Genomic DNA, 19740 nt, shown 5'->3' with positions numbered 1-19740 from the left:
ATTAAAGTGCAAACTGAACATATAAAGAACATAACCATACAAAAGTTTAGACAACTTATTCCTTCTGTCAGACAAAAACGAGGACTGTTAAACCCAATAGGTTCACTAATTAAAGTTTTAACGGGGAACTTAGACAACGAAGACGCAATAAGGTACGATAGTCAGATCAGTAAATTACAACAACAACAACATAGTGTCTCTATGAAAATCGCCTTGATAACCGAAATTATGGGATCTGTGCAAATGTAACAAATGCTACGAAGAACAATTTTATCCAGCTCGATAAAGAAATACACGATTTGAAAATATTACTAAATGAATCAATCCAAACAAGCCAAAGTATAAATAAAGTTATCCATGTCTATAGTCTCTTCTTACATAACTTCCAAATGCTCTACATAAAGCTGGACGAAATTGAAACTGCCGTTGCATTTAGTAAGGTAGGAACTTTACATCAATCGATTATTGATACCGATGAATTTATGACTGTACTTAGGAAAATAGAATTAACTGATAAATTGGTTTATCCCGTAGAGTTAAATAATTTGATAAGAATTGAACAATGTGTAGAGTTAAAAGCGTTTTCTAAAGAAAATCAGATTACCTTTATTATTGAAGTTCCGTTAGTCAGATCCGAGAGTTATCATTATTATCGAGTCTTGTCATTACCTGTAACAGATAACCTAAATCTAACTACCCTAATAATTCCTAAATATCCTTACCTTATTGTGAATCAGTCGAAAGCTCTGTCGCTCTCCCACTCTTGCCTGGAAATAGAAAGAAGCATCTTCATGTGTCATGAAGACTCCATTGTTCCGCCGACTATGGAAGATGTCTGCATCACCGATCTACTGAAGTTCGTCATTAATACCACCATGTGTTCCCCTATTCACGTGGATATAACAAAATTCAAGTTACAGCCAATAGAGTCAAATCGTTGGATATTCTACTGCAAAACCGCTACTCTAATGACGTCACAATGTGGAGAGGATGTCACTAGAACATATGTTGAAGGAACCTATATACTTACCATTGAAGACGCCTGCGAAATAACAATCCAAAATGTAACTCTGAAACAACACAGATCGAAGGCAGGCAACGTTTTATATGAGAAACTTCCAATAATTGATCTTCCGTCACTGTCGACGTCAAAGCCAGTCGTCTCGAAGAAACCACTTAACCTGGATGAAATAGATTTACAGACCCTGCAAAGCCTGTCCCATGTCCTGAAAAATAGTGAAAGTGAATTAGTTAGTGAAGTGAGCACATATGGAAGTGTAGTGAACGCAAGAAACATTAGTATAGGGACTCTACTTCTCTATGTAATCATAATTTTAAGTGTTTTCATATATTCATTTAAACGTTTTAAGAATTTCATATTATCAGATCGGAATCATCAAAGGGCTGAAAACCACCCCTCCGATAATTCCAATCTTATGGAGGGAGGAGTTATGTATTCCGGACCTACCGCGGGTACTGTAAGAGTCCCGACGTAAGCTTTCTAAGTATTGTATGAAGCGCATTCCCAGACCTCCGGCGCAGACGAACAACATCCGTCCTGCGCATTCAGCTTTAGATAAGCCCGAACTACCGGGAGGTATTGTTGTTTTCATAGCTTTCTTAGATCATAGAACTAGCTCATAAGTTTAGTCTTAAGTTGACCACTGTAAAGTACGCATTAAAAGTTTAAATTCAAAATTCAATTTTTGCTTTTTAAAAAGAGTCCCTCGCTCCGCGGCAACTTAAGTAAGTTTATTCAAAATTGTTTAATAACGACAGATAGAATATATCTATCTAAGTACTTTAAAAAAATTATATGTTCAGTACTAGTTTTTTATATTACAGACATTTCTGCCAGACCAGGCAGTAAACTTATTGACTGTACTGTCTTCTACAGTACAAAACCTTTTATTGAGGGTAGTCAGCCATGTACCACGAATGGTACTTCATCTTTAAACTAGACAATAAGACAAAAGAGAAGCTTGGAATATTAAAACTAGTTCACCAAAATATTCAAGGCTTCTCTGGCAAAGAATTGGACATAGAATTATTTTTAGAGACATTTTTTATTGACATTTTATGTATTACTGAGCATTGGTTGAAGGATTATGAATTGTTATTCGGTTTTGAAAATTATCATTTGGCTAGCGCTTTCTGTCGAAAGATCAAAATACGTGGTGGCTCCCTTATTTTTATCAGAAATAGTTTAAAATATAAAGAACGCAAAGATATTACTGGACTTTCGATAGAGGGCACTATGGAGATTTCATGTATAGAAACAGAGAAACATATTGTTGTAGCCGTATACAGACCCCCATACACTGCTAACTTCACAGTTTTTGAATCAGTGATGGAAAATGTACTGAAGGTCATATTATTATCCAAAAGTAATAAATCTATTATAGTGTGTGGAGATTTTAACGTTGATTTATATGAAGTAGATTCAATTACAACTAGATTTCTAAGTTTGTTTACATCTTTTAACCTGGTTAATATATTTATGGTGAAACAAAAGATTTTTGACTACCTATATAAAAGGTAGGTAAATAGGAAAATGGTGTTATGATAATACTGATATGTTTCAGAAATTTATAAAGTGGTGTTTACCTGAAGGGCACAGCTAGATGTTATAGACCGGCGAGCATGAGACAAAGAAAACTCCCTTTGAATTTGTACAATGTATATTTTACAGTTATAATTATTACAGTACAACCATGGGCAGGTAAAAACCCTATGGAGGGAGACAGGTCGCGCTTTGGTCCGTCAGGTTAATTGTCACTCCGTAACAACCATGGGATAACACTATGTTTAAAAACACTGTCCGTACACCTGTAGGCACCTCACTTACTCGAGGACCTCCGACTATCAGGCCTACCTGAGGCGTTCTGGAATACCGTACAGGTGATGAGTTGAGGCCGGCTCAGGCCAGGGCGTGCTGGACGATGGCGGCGCAGCGGGCCTACTGTTCCGCAGCTGGCGGGCTGCACGTCCACCGGTCAACCTCGCAGTCCTTCACCGAGCCTTATCCGGAGTGTTGGCAAAAGGAGAGGCGCGGCACATCCACATGCGCGCCGCACAAAGGAAAGCTTCGACGTGCAAACAACCAAGGCAAGCTCCGCCGAAATGAAGCTTGAAATAACTCTCAAATGCAGAAGAAAACAGTAGGAATCTTCATTCACAAAACATCTGATCCAATTATAAACTTCTTCTTACATTAAGACTTGCAAAACGTTAGAAAATTAAAACGTTCAAAACTTAAAGAAAAAAAAAACCCATCTGCAACAAGGAATGGCAATGATTAGCATGTGGTTCAGCTGACAGCGTGGCAATGCAACTCACGAGTGTAAAACAAAGAAAATAACTTACAGGTTCATCCGGGATAGTTGGGCATCGCTCGGATGAAACCTAAACCCACCCACTGGACCTTAGGCGATGGGATTTCAGTGATGTTGCTGAAAACAAGGACCTCGAGGTTATCACAAAGTTGGTGCAAAAATATGCACGAAGAATTGCGAGGACTCACCATCTCGGTTAAGTTGTTTATTTAAATCGAGACATCGGCTCTTGATGTCGCCGATAAATCGTGGCTTTTAATTTGCCCACATTATTGTTACGGCAGTGGAGTCTCCGGCGCTCTCGCGACGTCCCCACTTTCCATAACCTGTCTCTCAGCTCAGCCAGCTGTCAGTCTGACACAAGAACCACGAACAAAGTTGCCAAACTAGAAAAAATCTACCAAACCATAAATTCGCCGAATCAACGACAACAATCGATCGACTTGTTTGATCCCAAAATTTAAACAATATAATTATAATATATCAAAAATAAATGTTGCAGATAATTTTAATATAATAATTTAGAAGAAAATAAAATAATCAAAAATATTCGGGCCCATCGATAACCCTGCAGCGCCATCTGTGATTTCCTGCGGGTAAAATATAAAAACAACGTTATATCGTCAGAAACCACAAGATGTCGCTACAAGGCTCGTTGGTCCGAAATGCTTCGTTACAATACCCCCCTACCCACGAGAGGTTTCGAACTGGGTGAGAAACACGGCTGCCCTCAGCCATTGAGCCTGGAGCGCACAACCAGTCTAAATTTTAACGATTTTAAAAAAAAATCTGCCACAAAAGACAAGACATCTAAACAATTTATAAAAAAAAACGTAACGAAGCACAACTCAAACATATAAACAGCACAACCCTAAGCACAACAATTACCCCGACCTGTTATTCTTCACCATTCATTGATCACCTTTCACTTCTTTCATAAAGTAGCACCCAGTATCCATTTCACTGGGTGTTACCCACATTCATACCCCTGATTGAGCTGACGACTCTTATAGTGTCACTCGATACCCCTATTCTAAAGACAAAGACAAAAAACAAAACAACAGTTGCTAGAGGCTTATTTAAGGAGTCACTACCCGCTCCGTCGAAAAACAAAAAAAATAGTCAACCTAATGAGGTTTCCTATTTAAATGAATTTCTAATAAATGGCTACATAAAGCCTAAAAAATGTTGTCACGAGCAACATGAAAAATAAAAAACTATACTAAATATTTGGCTATAACCGCCTAAACAAAAAACATAAAAATATGAAACGCTTAAGTGGGCGTTCATAAAAACGCTGCGTTGCAGACGCTAGTGTGCATGGGCCTTTATCAGCGCACACATAAACACACTAAAATCAAAAAACATTAAACATAAAACATTTATAAAATCTTAGTAAATCTAGTGATTTTAAAAATCAAAAGACTACTTAAAAAAAACGTGACAGTTACAAGTAGGTTGTTACTAGGTCCTAATGACACAAGTAAACACACCAATATTTTTATTAATAAAAAATGTTATGAAAGCTAATTATGAAAAAGAAAAATACTGTAGCTTTCTTTGTAAATGTAAATTTAGAAATTGAGCCAAAAACAATGATCCAAGCCGGTAAAATGTTTTTAAAAAAAATACAACTAGGGGAATACAGGGCAATTCGGAAATTAAACTTTTATATCCTTTATGTGCCAAGAACCTAAGTTCTTGCCACTAAATGAAACTAATTCGTACACCAAGGGTGATAAAACTTTTTTGACTACGCACTGCTCGTACTTCGGGGCAAGTTTCGAGGCTTTAAAATTAGCGGCGTCACTCTGTACGTACGTTTTCCGCCACACTACTTGACCTTCGCGCAAAGTATTAACGTTACGGCGTCGCAGGTTGTAGTACTTCGCGTTCGTCGTGTGAGCCTTCTCGATATTAACCCGAACCTTATTAAAGATATCCTGAAGGACCCCAAATTCACCCGCATACTCGTCCCTTGGCATAGAGACCTCGTATTCCCTATCGTCGTTTTTATAAAAGGAACCGTTAATAATCGGTTCCCGGCCATGGACCAAAAAGAATGGGCTGAAACCAGTCGTTTCGTTCACTGCACTATTTATTGCAAATTGCACCTTAAATAAATTAACATCCCATGCCCTATGATCGTCAGCTACATAAGACGAAACAGCTGTCATGACTGTTTTGTTGTACCTTTCCACCATGTTAATCTGTGGCGTATACCTAGGCCCGTAGTGAACTCGTGGAATATTGTACTTCTTGAGAAGGCCACTGAATTCTGATCCCGTGAATTGAACCCCATTGTCGGTAATTACGGTTTCAGGAATCCCGTGAGCTAGAAGCACATAATTCTCAAAGTTTTTAGCTACTGCAGCACTAGTCGCTCGACGAAGTGGAAATAACATGGTGTACTTTGAAAAACAGCATGTTACTACTAAAAGGTGCATGTAACCCGAACGTGATCGTGGAAGAGGTCCTACCAAATCTACGGATACAGCTTGAAACGGCCTATAGCATTGCTTAGGCTGACCCATGATCCCAGGAGTGAGTTTGGTCCTGTGCTTATAAGCGGAACAAATACGGCATTTGTTGACAAAATCAAGCACGTCGCGGTACATTCCTGGCCAGAAATACCTCAAACACAACCTACGGTGCGTTTTAAACACTCCGAGGTGTGCCGAGGTCGGTGGTTCGTGGTTTTCGGACATGACCTGCAGACGGTTTGACTTTGGCACAACAATCTTCCAATCAAACTCCTGAGTCAAGGCATACTTACCCTTGCTGTATCGTAGAAGAGTACCATTTTCGACGCGATAATTGGGATAATTTTTGGGATAAGCCGTACAACCAGAGAAAACCTTATCATACCACTCATCACCGGTTCCTGCATTTGGAGCATCGATGGCATCCACATGCAGCAATCGTGAGAGGGCATCAGGGACGACATTATCCTTCCCTTTCCTATGCTCGATTTTAAAATTAAATTGGGATAACCTACAACCCCAACGAGCTAAGCGTCCCGTAGGATTCTCCAAATTCATGAACCACCTAAGTGATGCGTGATCGGTTACGACGGTGAATGGTCTACTACCTAAATATGGTTCAAATTTTTCAACCGCGTACACAACTGCTAACGCCTCCCTTTCGGTAGCACTATAGTTACGTTCGTTTTTGTTAAGGGATCTGCTGATATAAGCGATAGGGCGGTCATGGCCATCAATATTCTGCGCTAACACACCTCCTACGCCAAAATTAGATGCATCGCAGTGAACTGAAAATGGTTTGCTAAAATCAGGGCAGGCTAAAATTGGAGCTGAAACTAAACTGTTTTTTAAAGTGACAAAAGCGTTTTCTGCATCCTGGTTCCAGATAAATTTAGTTTTTGAGCTGGTAAGAGCGTGTAAGGGTGCCGCAATGGTGGAGAAATTCCTAATAAATCTACGGTACCAAGAACAAACACCTAGAAAGGTTTTTAGTTCTTTCGGATTTTTGGGTACCGGGAACTCCAGGACAGCACGAACCTTATCGGGATCGGTCCTAAGCCCAAACTCATCCACTACATATCCCAGATATTTTAAGGAGCTACGGAAGAATTTGCTCTTCTCAAAGTTGATTGTTAAATTGGCGCTCTGTATTCTTTCGTGAAGCCTTTTTAAAAGAAGTATGTGCGTTTCTAGATCTTCAGCAACTACTATAATGTCGTCGATGTACACGAATATCATGCCTTTAGTTACGTCACTGCAGAAAGGGTGTCCAAACAACATGTCCATGAGCCGTTGTTGGCGAGCAGGAGCTCCGCATAGGCCGAATGGCATAACTTTAAATTTAAACAACCCCCTACCAGGCACTGTGAAACTAGTCTTCTCCTGTGAGCTAGGGTCGAGTGGAATTTGCCAAAAGCTCGATTTAAAATCCACAGAACTGATGTATTTGGCATTCTTGAGGCTATCTAATATCTGGGGTATGTAGGGAATGGCATAAGCATCGCCTTTCGTCACAGAGTTGAGCCTCCGGCAGTCCAGACAAAATCGCCATGTACCGTCAGCTTTAGGAACCATAAGGACCGGGTTGTTCCAAGGGCTCTCGCTCGGAGCGACGACGTCCAGCTCCAGCATCCTGTCCAATTCCTTATGTAGTTCCTTCTGCTTTTCCGGTGACATGGGATAAGGTCTACACTTGACCGGTGGCGCAACCCCAGTGTCGATGACGTGCTGAGTAAGATGCGTCCTACCTAAACCCTTGCGCTCAAAAGAAATGTCATGAAATTTCGTTATCATAAGCTCCGCTAACTCCTTGTGATCATTGGGAAGACTGTCATAAGCTTGTATAGAGTTGACTGGCATTTCTACAAACTTTTGTGGACCTCTCATGTAGGAAACACTTTCAAAAATTTCTGGCATCAAATTGTATGCCCGCCAAAAGTCCACGCCTAAAATAACATTTAGTTTTATACTGGGTATTATAAAAAATTTCAAAATTTTGGTTACTCCATTAAATGTAATGGGCAACATTAAAAATCCTGTAGAGGTACACTGGGAACCATCCGCAACAGTTACATTAGTGTCTTTCCCAGACTGTACTGTGAAACCTAATGATTCAAAATATTTCTGTGCTCCATTACCTAAAATAGAAATTGCTGCACCTGAGTCCAGCAATCCAAAAATTGACAAATCCAGGACATTAAGTTTTAAATATGGTCGAACGTCATCATCATTGGGCTCGAACAAAACGGAAGCTACGTTGTTAAGCTTAAAATAATTTGTTACTACCTGTAACCAATGTTTCCAATCCCCATCTTCGACCTTCGATGGAGGATCGGCGTTATTGTCCGAGCAACCTAGTTTTTTGGGTTATTACATTTTGGGCACGACCTTACCGTAAACCCTAAATGACCGCATTTAAAACATTTGACTGTCTTGTCCCTACACCTTGCGGTTGAGTGAGTAGACACTTTACATCTTTTGCAAAATTCTGATTTGTTAGCAGCAGATTTTGTCCTATAACTACCAGGCTTTTCATTATTTGGCGGTTGTCGCTGCCTAAAAGTTTGAGCCTGAATTGGTGGCTGAACTACCGAAACCTGTTCGGTTTCCCTAACATCAGGGAATTCGCTGACTGGCATAATAGGTTTTGTTTTGCCTTTGTACACGAAGTCATTGTTCAAACTAGACTGCTTAGGTGGTTCGACAAAGAGCTGTGTCATTTGTCGCGCAGATTCTATTTTTCGGCATTTTTCTTTTAATTCAGCTATCGTAGCTATGTCGTGCAATGCTAACTGCTCTCTAAAAACGGGCCTAATATTGTGCGTCAAAATTTCTAATTTGTCACTATCCGAAAGTGGTCGTTTCAATTGTGAAAACATACAGTTCATGACTGCAAAATAGATGTGTGTTGGTTCATCCTGTCCTTGGGTGCGAGCTCTAATCTCCCCCAGCAAACGATAATCGAAATCAATGGGTGCGAATTCCTGGACTAAAAGCTCACTTAATTCCTGCCAAGACGAAACCTGCTCCTTAACACCTCTGTACCATAGAAGACCTTGGTCCGAAAAGAAACAAAAGGCGGACTTGAAAAGTACATTGTCACTAACTCCGAACGCTGAGGCGCGTTCACTTATGGATTGCAAGAACGTATGTGGACTCGTACGGCCGTCGAATTTAATGTTCCACTTCATTAAATTAATTGCTGAACCATCTATCCCTTTTCCCCTGTTTTCCTCTTCTGGGTCGATGACGTTTTTTGTTGACAACAATTTCTCCAATGAGTGACCGCAAGCTATAAGATTTTTATTCAGCTTCAATTTTATGTCCCTATCGACAGACTCCGTGCATACTACACGCTCAAGACGGTGATGAAGATGATTATATAAAGCCCTAGCACGCATAAGGTGATGACGGTCCCTAGACTTCACTGCTAAATCAAGTTTTGCCTGCAGCTCCTTCAGCTTTTCGGTGATGATTGGGAATTCTGCCTGTGGTTTTCGTTCATCGTCCATTATTTCATCCGGAGAGAAACCAGTGATCAACTCCCTAAGCTGTTTCTTCAAATTGAGAACAGTATCAGCCGGTGCTTCTGCACGAATACTCACTTCATATATTAATTCATCACGGAGCAGTGAATGTAAATAAACAGTTTGGATATCCATGGTTGTGTTTCAGAGTTATAATTTTAAGATTGAAAAGTGGTTTGAAGTAAACTGAAGTAAATTTATGTTTCAAAATGTACCCGTCTGCCTCCAAAACTTAATTTCTAAAATATGTACAAAATTTTCATATAATATAAACCAAATAAGTGTAATTATCACACAACATCAATTCTCAGTCTATCCCTGTAAATAATTTTCAAAACAATAAAAGAAACAACAGTGTTTTTTAATTAATTTTGTTTGAGGTTATGTTTTAAATATATTAAATGTTTATTGTCACGTAAATATATTGTTGTAATTATATAAAGATTGTAAAGCAAGTGTACTACTATATATTTCTCAATAAAGTTGTTATTGACAGACAGTTCTATAAAATTATTTCCAAAAACAAATAAGCAAAATGTTTGCCAAGCAGCGGCACAACCTGTCAAGATGATGATGAAACTAAGTTACTTAATATCAATTTCCACTCAATGTCCTGTTGTAAATGTAAAAAAAAAATAACTAGAAAGTAATATGTTATAATTGTTTTTAAATGTGAAATTGTTTTTTTTTTAATTAAATATGTTAAGAAAATTTTATTGTTGGTAAATTATTATAAGTCCAAAATTTACAAAAAAAACACAATACTGGTAATAATAATTGCTAGTAAGCATCAAATAATGTTCTAAATTGGTTTTAACCTGTAATTTATATAAACAAGGTTAAAAAAAATAAAGAAAACATAAATGTAGTAGTAAAATATCAATAAGCCCTAGAATAAACCATGTAGGCCTTCAATTTGGATTTAATCTTATTGCAGAAAATAAGTATATAAGTTAGGTCTCTGTAGGAGGCCTAGAACCTTACTTATGCTAACAAACAGACACAACTTAACCTAAGATGCAAACAAAACACAAACAATTCACACAAAATCCCATCACTTTTTTATTAAAAAAAATACACTGTTTTCACTAAAAATCTTAAAGTTTATGCCAACACCACTTATATTCTAAATAGTTGTACAGAGCGACAATTTCACCAAGAAGGGCGCCACTGAAACACTTTTTTTTTTTTTAAATTCCAATAGAATGGACTTCAATACAGAGAAGTGGGCCGTTAGGTAAAATATCTCTCTGTGACATGACCATAAGATAGCACTAGGTTTTAAAATATCTTTCCGTCCTCCTAGTAGGCACCTCACTTACTCGAGGACCTCCGACTATCAGGCCTACCTGAGGCGTTCTGGAATACCGTACAGGTGATGAGTTGAGGCCGGCTCAGGCCAGGGCGTGCTGGACGATGGCGGCGCAGCGGGCCTACTGTTCCGCAGCTGGCGGGCTGCACGTCCACCGGTCAACCTCGCAGTCCTTCACCGAGCCTTATCCGGAGTGTTGGCAAAAGGAGAGGCGCGGCACATCCACATGCGCGCCGCACAAAGGAAAGCTTCGACGTGCAAACAACCAAGGCAAGCTCCGCCGAAATGAAGCTTGAAATAACTCTCAAATGCAGAAGAAAACAGTAGGAATCTTCATTCACAAAACATCTGATCCAATTATAAACTTCTTCTTACATTAAGACTTGCAAAACGTTAGAAAATTAAAACGTTCAAAACTTAAAGAAAAAAAAAACCCATCTGCAACAAGGAATGGCAATGATTAGCATGTGGTTCAGCTGACAGCGTGGCAATGCAACTCACGAGTGTAAAACAAAGAAAATAACTTACAGGTTCATCCGGGATAGTTGGGCATCGCTCGGATGAAACCTAAACCCACCCACTGGACCTTAGGCGATGGGATTTCAGTGATGTTGCTGAAAACAAGGACCTCGAGGTTATCACAAAGTTGGTGCAAAAATATGCACGAAGAATTGCGAGGACTCACCATCTCGGTTAAGTTGTTTATTTAAATCGAGACATCGGCTCTTGATGTCGCCGATAAATCGTGGCTTTTAATTTGCCCACATTATTGTTACGGCAGTGGAGTCTCCGGCGCTCTCGCGACGTCCCCACTTTCCATAACCTGTCTCTCAGCTCAGCCAGCTGTCAGTCTGACACAAGAACCACGAACAAAGTTGCCAAACTAGAAAAAATCTACCAAACCATAAATTCGCCGAATCAACGACAACAATCGATCGACTTGTTTGATCCCAAAATTTAAACAATATAATTATAATATATCAAAAATAAATGTTGCAGATAATTTTAATATAATAATTTAGAAGAAAATAAAATAATCAAAAATATTCGGGCCCATCGATAACCCTGCAGCGCCATCTGTGATTTCCTGCGGGTAAAATATAAAAACAACGTTATATCGTCAGAAACCACAAGATGTCGCTACAAGGCTCGTTGGTCCGAAATGCTTCGTTACAATGGAGCCAACTAGAATTACAGAAACAACTGCCTCATGTTTAGATAACATTTTTTGCAATTGTGATTTCCAAGATAACAGTATCCTTAACTGTTTTAAGTCAGATCACAGTGGGCAGTTGGTTAGTTTTCCAGTACTTAAAAATGTGCAAAAAATTAAATTTAGTACTCGACCCATCACTGATAATCGGATAGAGAAATATCGAAATAGTCTTATTAGTAACTTACCTTGTCCAAACTTTGATACAGACAATCCTGACGATTTTTACAGGGATTTCTTTACTATTATCCATAAAGAATTCGAAAATAATTTTCCTCAAAAGGTAGTTACCAACAGTCAATCATTCAAGTTCAGTGACTGGGCTACCGTAGGCATTCGCAAAAGTAGAAATACTCTTTATTCTTTATATGAGGAAAAAACGTATACACACACTGATAGTTTCAAAAGCTACGTCAAAAATTATTCAAAAATATTTCGAAGAGTGTGTTATACAGCCAAACAGATGCATATTAGTAGTAAAATAAAGACCGCGGATAATAAAATAAAGGCAGTTTGGCAAGTAATAAATAGTGAAACAAAAGCTTCTAAACCGCGTGAATTAGAATATAATATAGAATCGGGCACTGGGTTAGTAAAACAAGATAAAGATGTAGCTGAAGTTTTTGATAAATTCTTCACGAACATCCCTGTAAAAACTACAGAATCTTTCAGGTCCTCTCCTATTCAAGCTGATATATTGTTAAAAAGTAATGTTACTGCTTGCACTGAATTATTTGATTTTAAACGCGTTGATCCGAGTAGTATTGTTAAAGTATTCAAACAACTGAAACTTAAAACCTCGAAAGATTTATGGGGATTGTCTGTCAAATTGATGAGCTCTGTTATTGATATCTTAGCACCATATCTAGCTTACATCTATACTTATAATAAATCTGTAGAGAGGTCAATTCTGTACATTAAATATTTTTTCAAAATAACTATCAGGGGGTGATAAGTGGTCGATACTGATGCCAAAAATGCAATCAGTAAAATTTTTGTCTGTCTGTCTGTCTGTCTGTCTGTCTGTCTGTCTGTCTGTCTGTCTGTCTGTCTGTCTGTATGTTCCTTATAGAAACAAAAACTACTGGACGGATTTTAATGAAACTTGGTACAATTATTCTTCACACTCCTGGACAGGTTATAGTATACTTTTCATCACGCTACAATCAATAGGAGCAGAGTAGTGAAGGGAAATCCTTTTGTATGAAAAATCTAAACCGCTCAAGTTAGACGTTTGAAATTTGGCATGCAGGTACCTTAGATACCGTAGAGGTGCACTAAGAAAGGAATTCCCGAAAATCATACGGGAACGGGAATTAGCGGGAAAATCCTTTTGTATGAAAAATCTAAACCACTCAAGTTAGACGTTTGAAATTTGGCATGCAGGTACCTTAGATACCGTAGAGATACACTAAGAAAGGAATTCCCGAAATTCCCACGGGAACGGGAATTAGCGGGAAAATCCTTTTGTATGAAAAATCTAAACCATTCAAGTTAGACGTTTGAAATTTGGCATGCAGATACCTTAGATACCGTAGAGGTGCACTAAGAAAGGAATTCCCGAAATTCCCACGAGAACGGGAATTAGCGGGAAAATCCTTTTGTATGAAAAATCTAAACCACTCAAGTTAGACGTTTGAAATTTGTCATGCAGGTACCTTAGATACCGTAGAGGTGCATTAAGAAAGGAATTCCCGAAATTCCCACGGGAACGGCAATTAGCGGGAAAATCCTTTTGTATGAAAAATCTAAACCACTCAAGTTAGACGTTTGAAATTTGGCATGCAGGTACCATAGGTACCGTAGAGGTGCATTAAGAAAGGAATTCCCAAAATTCTCACGGGAACGGGAATTAACGGGAAAATCCTTTTGTATGAAAAATCTAAACCATTCAAGTTAGAAGTTTGAAATTTGGCTCGCAGGTACCTTAGATACCGTAGAGGTGCACTAAGAAAGGAATTCCCGAAATTCCCACGGGAACGGGAATTAGCGGGAAAATACTTTTGTATGAAAAATCTAAACCATTCAAGTTAGACGTTTGAAATTTGTCATGCAGGTACCTTAAATACCGTAGAGGTACACTAAGAAAGGAATTCCCGAAATTCCCACGGGAACGGGAATTAGCGGGAAAATCCTTTTGTATGAAAAATCTAAACCACTCAAGTTAGACGTTTGAAATTTGGCATGCAGGTACCATAGGTACCGTAGAGGTGCACTAAGAAAGGAATTCCCGAAATTCCCACGAGAACGGGAATTAGCGGGAAAATCCTTTTGTATGAAAAATCTAAACCACTCAAGTTAGACGTTTGAAATTTGTCATGCAGGTACCTTAGATGCCTTAGAGGTGTACTAAGAAAGGAATTCCCGAAAATCCCACGGAAACGGGAATTAGCGGGAAAATCCTTTTGTATGAAAAATCTAAACCACTCAAGTTAGACGTTTGAAATTTGGCATGCAGGTACCATAGGTACCGTAGAGGTGCACTAAGAAAGGAATTCCCGAAATTCCCACGGGAACGGGAATTAGCGGGAAAATCCTTTTGTATGAAAAATCTTAACCACTCAAGTTAGACGTTTGAAATTTGGCATGCAGGTACTTTAGTAAACTTAAAGCTTAGTTGCAACAGGATATTACAAAATTCCCACGGGAACGGTAGTTAGCGGGAAAAACATTTGTATGAAAAAATCAAATCTAAATAAAAGGAGAAACTGACTGACTCAGTGACTGACATATCAACGCATAGCCTGAACGGCTAAACGTAGGCATTTGAAATTTGGAAGGGACATAGCTTAGGTACCGTAGAGGTGCACTAAGAAAGGAATTCCCGGAATTCCCACGGAAACGAAAATTTGCGGGAAAATCCTTTTGTATGAAAAATCTAAACCGCTTAAGTTAGACGCTTGAAATTTGGCATGCAGGTACCTTAGTTAACTTAAAGCTTAGTTGCAACAGGATATTGCAAAATTCCCACGGAAACGGGACTAAGCGGGAAAAAAACATTTGTATGAAAAAATCGAAACCGCGTAAGATAGATGTTTTCAATTCAATTCAATTAAATTATTTATTGCATTCCATGTAGTACAATGGGGTGTTACATAGGCATAGGAACTAAAACATGGACCCTGTAGGGCACAGCAACGTTGAAGGGAAGAGAGGAAGTGTGTATTAAAATTAAAACTCAATGAACAATCAATTAAAAAAAAAATCAATTCAATCAATTGATTCAATCTAGCATGCATGCATACCTTAGTAAATATAAAGTTTATTTTTGGCTGTATTTTGAAAAATGGGAGTTATTGGGAAAAAAAAATTATGAAAAAATCTAAACTGCATAAGTATGCACTCCCACACACACAAAGATCTCTCTCTTATATAACACGCCACGCGGACGAAGTCGCGGGCAAAAGCTAGTCTTTAATATGAGTGTTGAAAATGGCACCTTTCCAAGTTTAATGAAAATCAGTAAAGTTATACCTCTTTTTAAATCGGGCACAAAATCAGACCCCACTAATTATAGACCGGTTTCTATTCTACCAGTACTTAGTAAAATTTTCGAGAAAATTATTCTCGACCAACTGCTATGTCACTTTAATTTAAATAACTTACTTCACAGCCAGCAGTTTGGTTTTACTAAGGGTCGGTCTACAACAGATGCGAGTGTCACATTTGTTCGACACATTTTCGATGCATGGGAGAAGTCGCAGAATGCCGTAGGAGTATTCTGTGACTTGTCTAAGGCGTTCGACTGCGTGGAACACGAGACCTTGCTTTTGAAGTTGAGGCACTATGGACTAAATAATGGAGCTCTCAGTTTGTTAAATTCATATCTAGGTGGCAGGATACAAAAGGTACAAATCAATAGTACAACTTCTACGGGCTCTCATGTTCAAATGGGAGTTCCTCATGGACCATTTTTGTCCGTTTCTTTTTTTAGTGTACATAAATGATTTACCTTATGTAGTATAGAACCAAGCTGACATTGTGCTCTTCGCGGATGACACTTCTCTTATATTTAAAATCGACAGAAAGTTAGAGGAATTTGACGAAGCAAACAGCGCTGTATCGCAGGTTCTAAGTTGGTTCACAGTAAATAACCTAGTTTTAAATGCTAAGAAAACGAAGTGTATTAAATTTGTTCTACCAAACGTAAAGAAGGGAAATAATAACATTAAAATTAACGACGAGAAACTAGATTTTGTTGAACACACAGTTTTCTTAGAAATTACTGTAGATTCAAAACTTCAATGGGGCCCACATATTGTATCACTAGCGAGCAAGCTTAGTTCAGCAGCATATGCCGTCAGAAGGATCCGACAACTCACAGATGTACCCACTGCTATACTTGTCTACTTCAGCTACTTCCACAGCATAATGTCTTACGGTATTTTGCTGTGGGGTCGAGCCGCTGATTTAGAAACTATTTTCATCATTCAAAAAAGAGCAGTTCGCGCTATCTACAAGCTGCGTTGTCGGGACTCTTTGAGGGAGCTGTTTAAAGAAATAAATATACTGACGGTCGCAAGTCAATATATATATATGAAAACATTATGTATGTACGTAAAAATGTATTTCTCCTTCCGAGAAACTGTGAAAGGCATACTTACAATACAAGAAATAAACATAAAATTGCTATTCAAAATTCTAGATTAAGTAAATTAAATTCATCTTTTTTGGGGTTATGTATACGTTTTTACAATAAAATACCAGATAATATTTTAAAGGGCATTGAACATTTCACTATGGAGGCTGGCATAGCCTGGTGGCGCCACCTAGCGGATTTTTCAAAACTGCGGCGCACGATGAAACCTGTGCATATCGATAGGGGGCACTTTTCTGCACAAAAAAGCTTTAATGAACCTATGCTCTAAAGCGTCACGTTTTCAAGATATTTAGCTTGAAAGTTCCGAAAAGTGTTGTATGAACAAATCGATTTTACTTTTATATGCAATTGGAATATAGTGACTAAGTGATTATGCATGGAATATTAGTGTTTAATATACCACATATTTACTTTATTGAAAAATAAATAAATAGAAAATAGATAAAATAAATATCTATAACTTACTTTTATGTGTAACTTAAAAGAAATCCAGAAACGAGTCGTGAGATGTACAGCTCATGACTTATTCTCGTGGTAATCACGCTCAAAGTTATTTGCTATGATTGTCTAACAATTTCACACTTTTTGAGTTTTTATGTTTATTCAATGAAAGGCAGCTTAAATGTCTAATCACAGTGAAAGCAGGTGGGGTTGAAAATTCGCTTTTAGGACTACTTTACTTTACAGCAGTGTGTGGAACATACCTAGTTCGTATAGACACACCAATGGGGTGTGTGCCTTCAATGCAACGGGACCTTAAGCTGTTTAGTTCATAACAATCATATTACATGAACACATTGTTCAATTATTCATCGATTTTCTTAGTTGTGTTTTTATAACTATGAAATAAAACATCGTAAAAGTAGTCATATAGTTATTTATATTTTGCTTAAAAATGTAATCAATACTAATTGTTATTAAATACATACAGTGTATATACTTATAACAAATAGGCTTTTTTTAAAAAAAAATTCGTACCTATTAGGATAATGAATATCAGTCTTCTTGAATAATCAATCTTCTTCTTCATCAGAAATAATAACTTGATCTAAAAAGGCAGCAGGGGGTTGAATTTCTTGGTGCCGAGCCCATCCCATATACCAAACTATGCACATGACATGAGCACAGCACCCGAGTGTCCGTTTTCCAACTATACAGCTGCAATAGTGACCGACAAGTTTATTTCTGTTTTTCAAACTATTATTTAGCAAGATATATACAAAATAAATTCTGTTGCTCTGGTGCCTCGAGAGTATTTTAGCTCTTGTCAGCCAAGGATCACAAACTACTATGTTGTATTGATTTAAATTATAGTCAACTTCAAAATCTTCATACACTTCAATGAAAAACGTTCCGTTTTCTTTTAGGTGTTCGCCATAGTAGCTTCTTGCCTGCGTCACTTGATACGGCCCCAGAGACATTATCAACAGATCCTCATATGATAAGATGGGAAACTGTTGAAAGCCTTCACTTGAGTTTATAGCTTGGAAAGCGGCTCTGCGTTGATTTAAATTGTTTTGTATTACAAACTCGCACAGATAGTTTGGGGCGTCGTGCTTAAGGTATATATCGTTGATTATTTCATTTACGAGTGGGTGATCTGTCACCCGTTTTCCGAAGGCATTTATTAGGGCGCAAGCAATCCTCACTTCCTCTTTTAAATGTGGCATATTCGGTATTGCGTAGTTAGCTGGAAACGATAAGAATTCTTTTCCATCAATAATGAAGTAAGTACGTCACATTTAGACTGCGTTTCCACCAGTAACATGCTAGATGCTACGTTGCATACCCTACAATCGGGTTCATTGTGCCGATCAGAATCAGACCCAATTATCTGATTGGTGGATATTAAACCTAGCAACGTAGCACATGTCAGATGAAAAAACAGCCTTACCGTTGTGCTTGCATTAATATGAACTGATTACTCTCTACTGTTACAAAAAAATGCAAATATCATTTATTATACATAATTAAGTGGTAATAGTTGGCTATAAAATCTATTGAAAGCGTAAGTCTGGTACACAAGTGATACGCTTGGCGTAAGAGCTATCTTTGGCTAATTATAATAGAGATAAGTTGACGACTTTTTGTTAAAAATGTTTTGCGTTGATTACACTTCGTCTAAGACGCTACATAATGAGAGCTTCGATAAAGTAGGATATATTATTTCCATACACGAATTTTTTTCATATGACATTTCGATTATGAAAAGCACGATTAAGAAACGAGCCGAATTATACATTGTCATTTTATGTATTATACTGACCAGGGACTATAATATAGATACCAGATACACTGCATACTGAGATTTTTAATTTTTGCAATGTTCAAATAAGATTACTTAGCTCTCGATCCTCAAATAAGTGGCGAGCATAATTCAGGATGTTGGGGTGCCTAGCAATATAATCTTCAGTTGTCAAGTAAGACTGTATAGGACGCCGAGATCTTCGGCGCGGGCCACGAACAGTGCTTACACCACAACAAAAAACATTGCCTGGCACCATTTAGACGCACCTATTATAATTCGACGAAAATGTACAACTTTGAGGCATTTGAGAATATTGCGAGATTGCAGGCAGCGTTACAAGGGGCAGCTAAAATGGCGGTAGAAGATTTACTTAGAGCATGCGACGAGCCAGAAGAAATCTTGAAGGTGCTGGAAGAGGAGTTTGGGCATCCTACCTTGCTGCTGGAGTGCGCGATGAACAAAGTTCGTGAACTGCCGCGTGTAACAGACAGTGGACGTGAGTTGCGCGGCTTCACCGCGGTCGTAAAGAACTGTGTGTCGTTGCTGAGGGCGGTGCGCGCGGACGGTTACTTAAATAACCCTCAGGTTGTATCGGACATTTTAAATAAATTGACTCCGTACCAGCGCGCTCAATATGGTGAGTTTATTATGAAAAAATACATTTCCAGTGATGTGGACTTACGAGTGTCACCGAGTCTTGAACTTGTGGTGGAGTTTCTTGGGCAGTTGTCTCGAGCTTCAGTGTACTATGCACCAGCAAACCCCTTTACTCTGCCGATCCAGAACGTATCTGTGAGAGCAAGCCGAGAGCAGAAGAGGAACGTGCGACCTGTACAGCACAAGGTGATGACGCAGGCTGAAGCGACTTCGTCTGTAGACCGCAAAGACAATGGCTCGAGTGCCCGTGCACAGACCGTAGTGAAAGACTGTAAGTGTGTCTTGTGTAGCTTACCTCATCAATTGCCACAGTGTGAACAGTTCCGAAAGATGACGACAAGAGACAGATGGAAATTGGTAAAAGA

The 19740-nt window shown here is 38.5% G+C and overlaps 1 long non-coding RNA gene across 1 annotated transcript; it reads right to left on the bottom strand.

Moving 5' to 3' along the window:
- Window positions 1-2663: 2663 nt before the first annotated feature.
- On the bottom strand, window positions 2664-4011 carry LOC126381166 (uncharacterized). Its single transcript, XR_007568708.1, has 2 exons — window positions 3367-4011; window positions 2664-3276 (listed from the first exon to the last, which is right to left on the bottom strand). It is a non-coding gene; the product is annotated as an uncharacterized LOC126381166 (long non-coding RNA).
- Window positions 4012-19740: the final 15729 nt, after the last annotated feature.

Source organism: Pectinophora gossypiella, unplaced genomic scaffold (assembly GCF_024362695.1).
Source record: "Pectinophora gossypiella unplaced genomic scaffold, ilPecGoss1.1 Pgos_38, whole genome shotgun sequence".
In the NCBI taxonomy this organism is placed as follows: Eukaryota; Metazoa; Arthropoda; class Insecta; order Lepidoptera; family Gelechiidae; genus Pectinophora; species Pectinophora gossypiella.
Note: the sequence above shows the minus strand (reverse complement) of the source record. Positions and strands in the feature narration are given on the sequence as shown.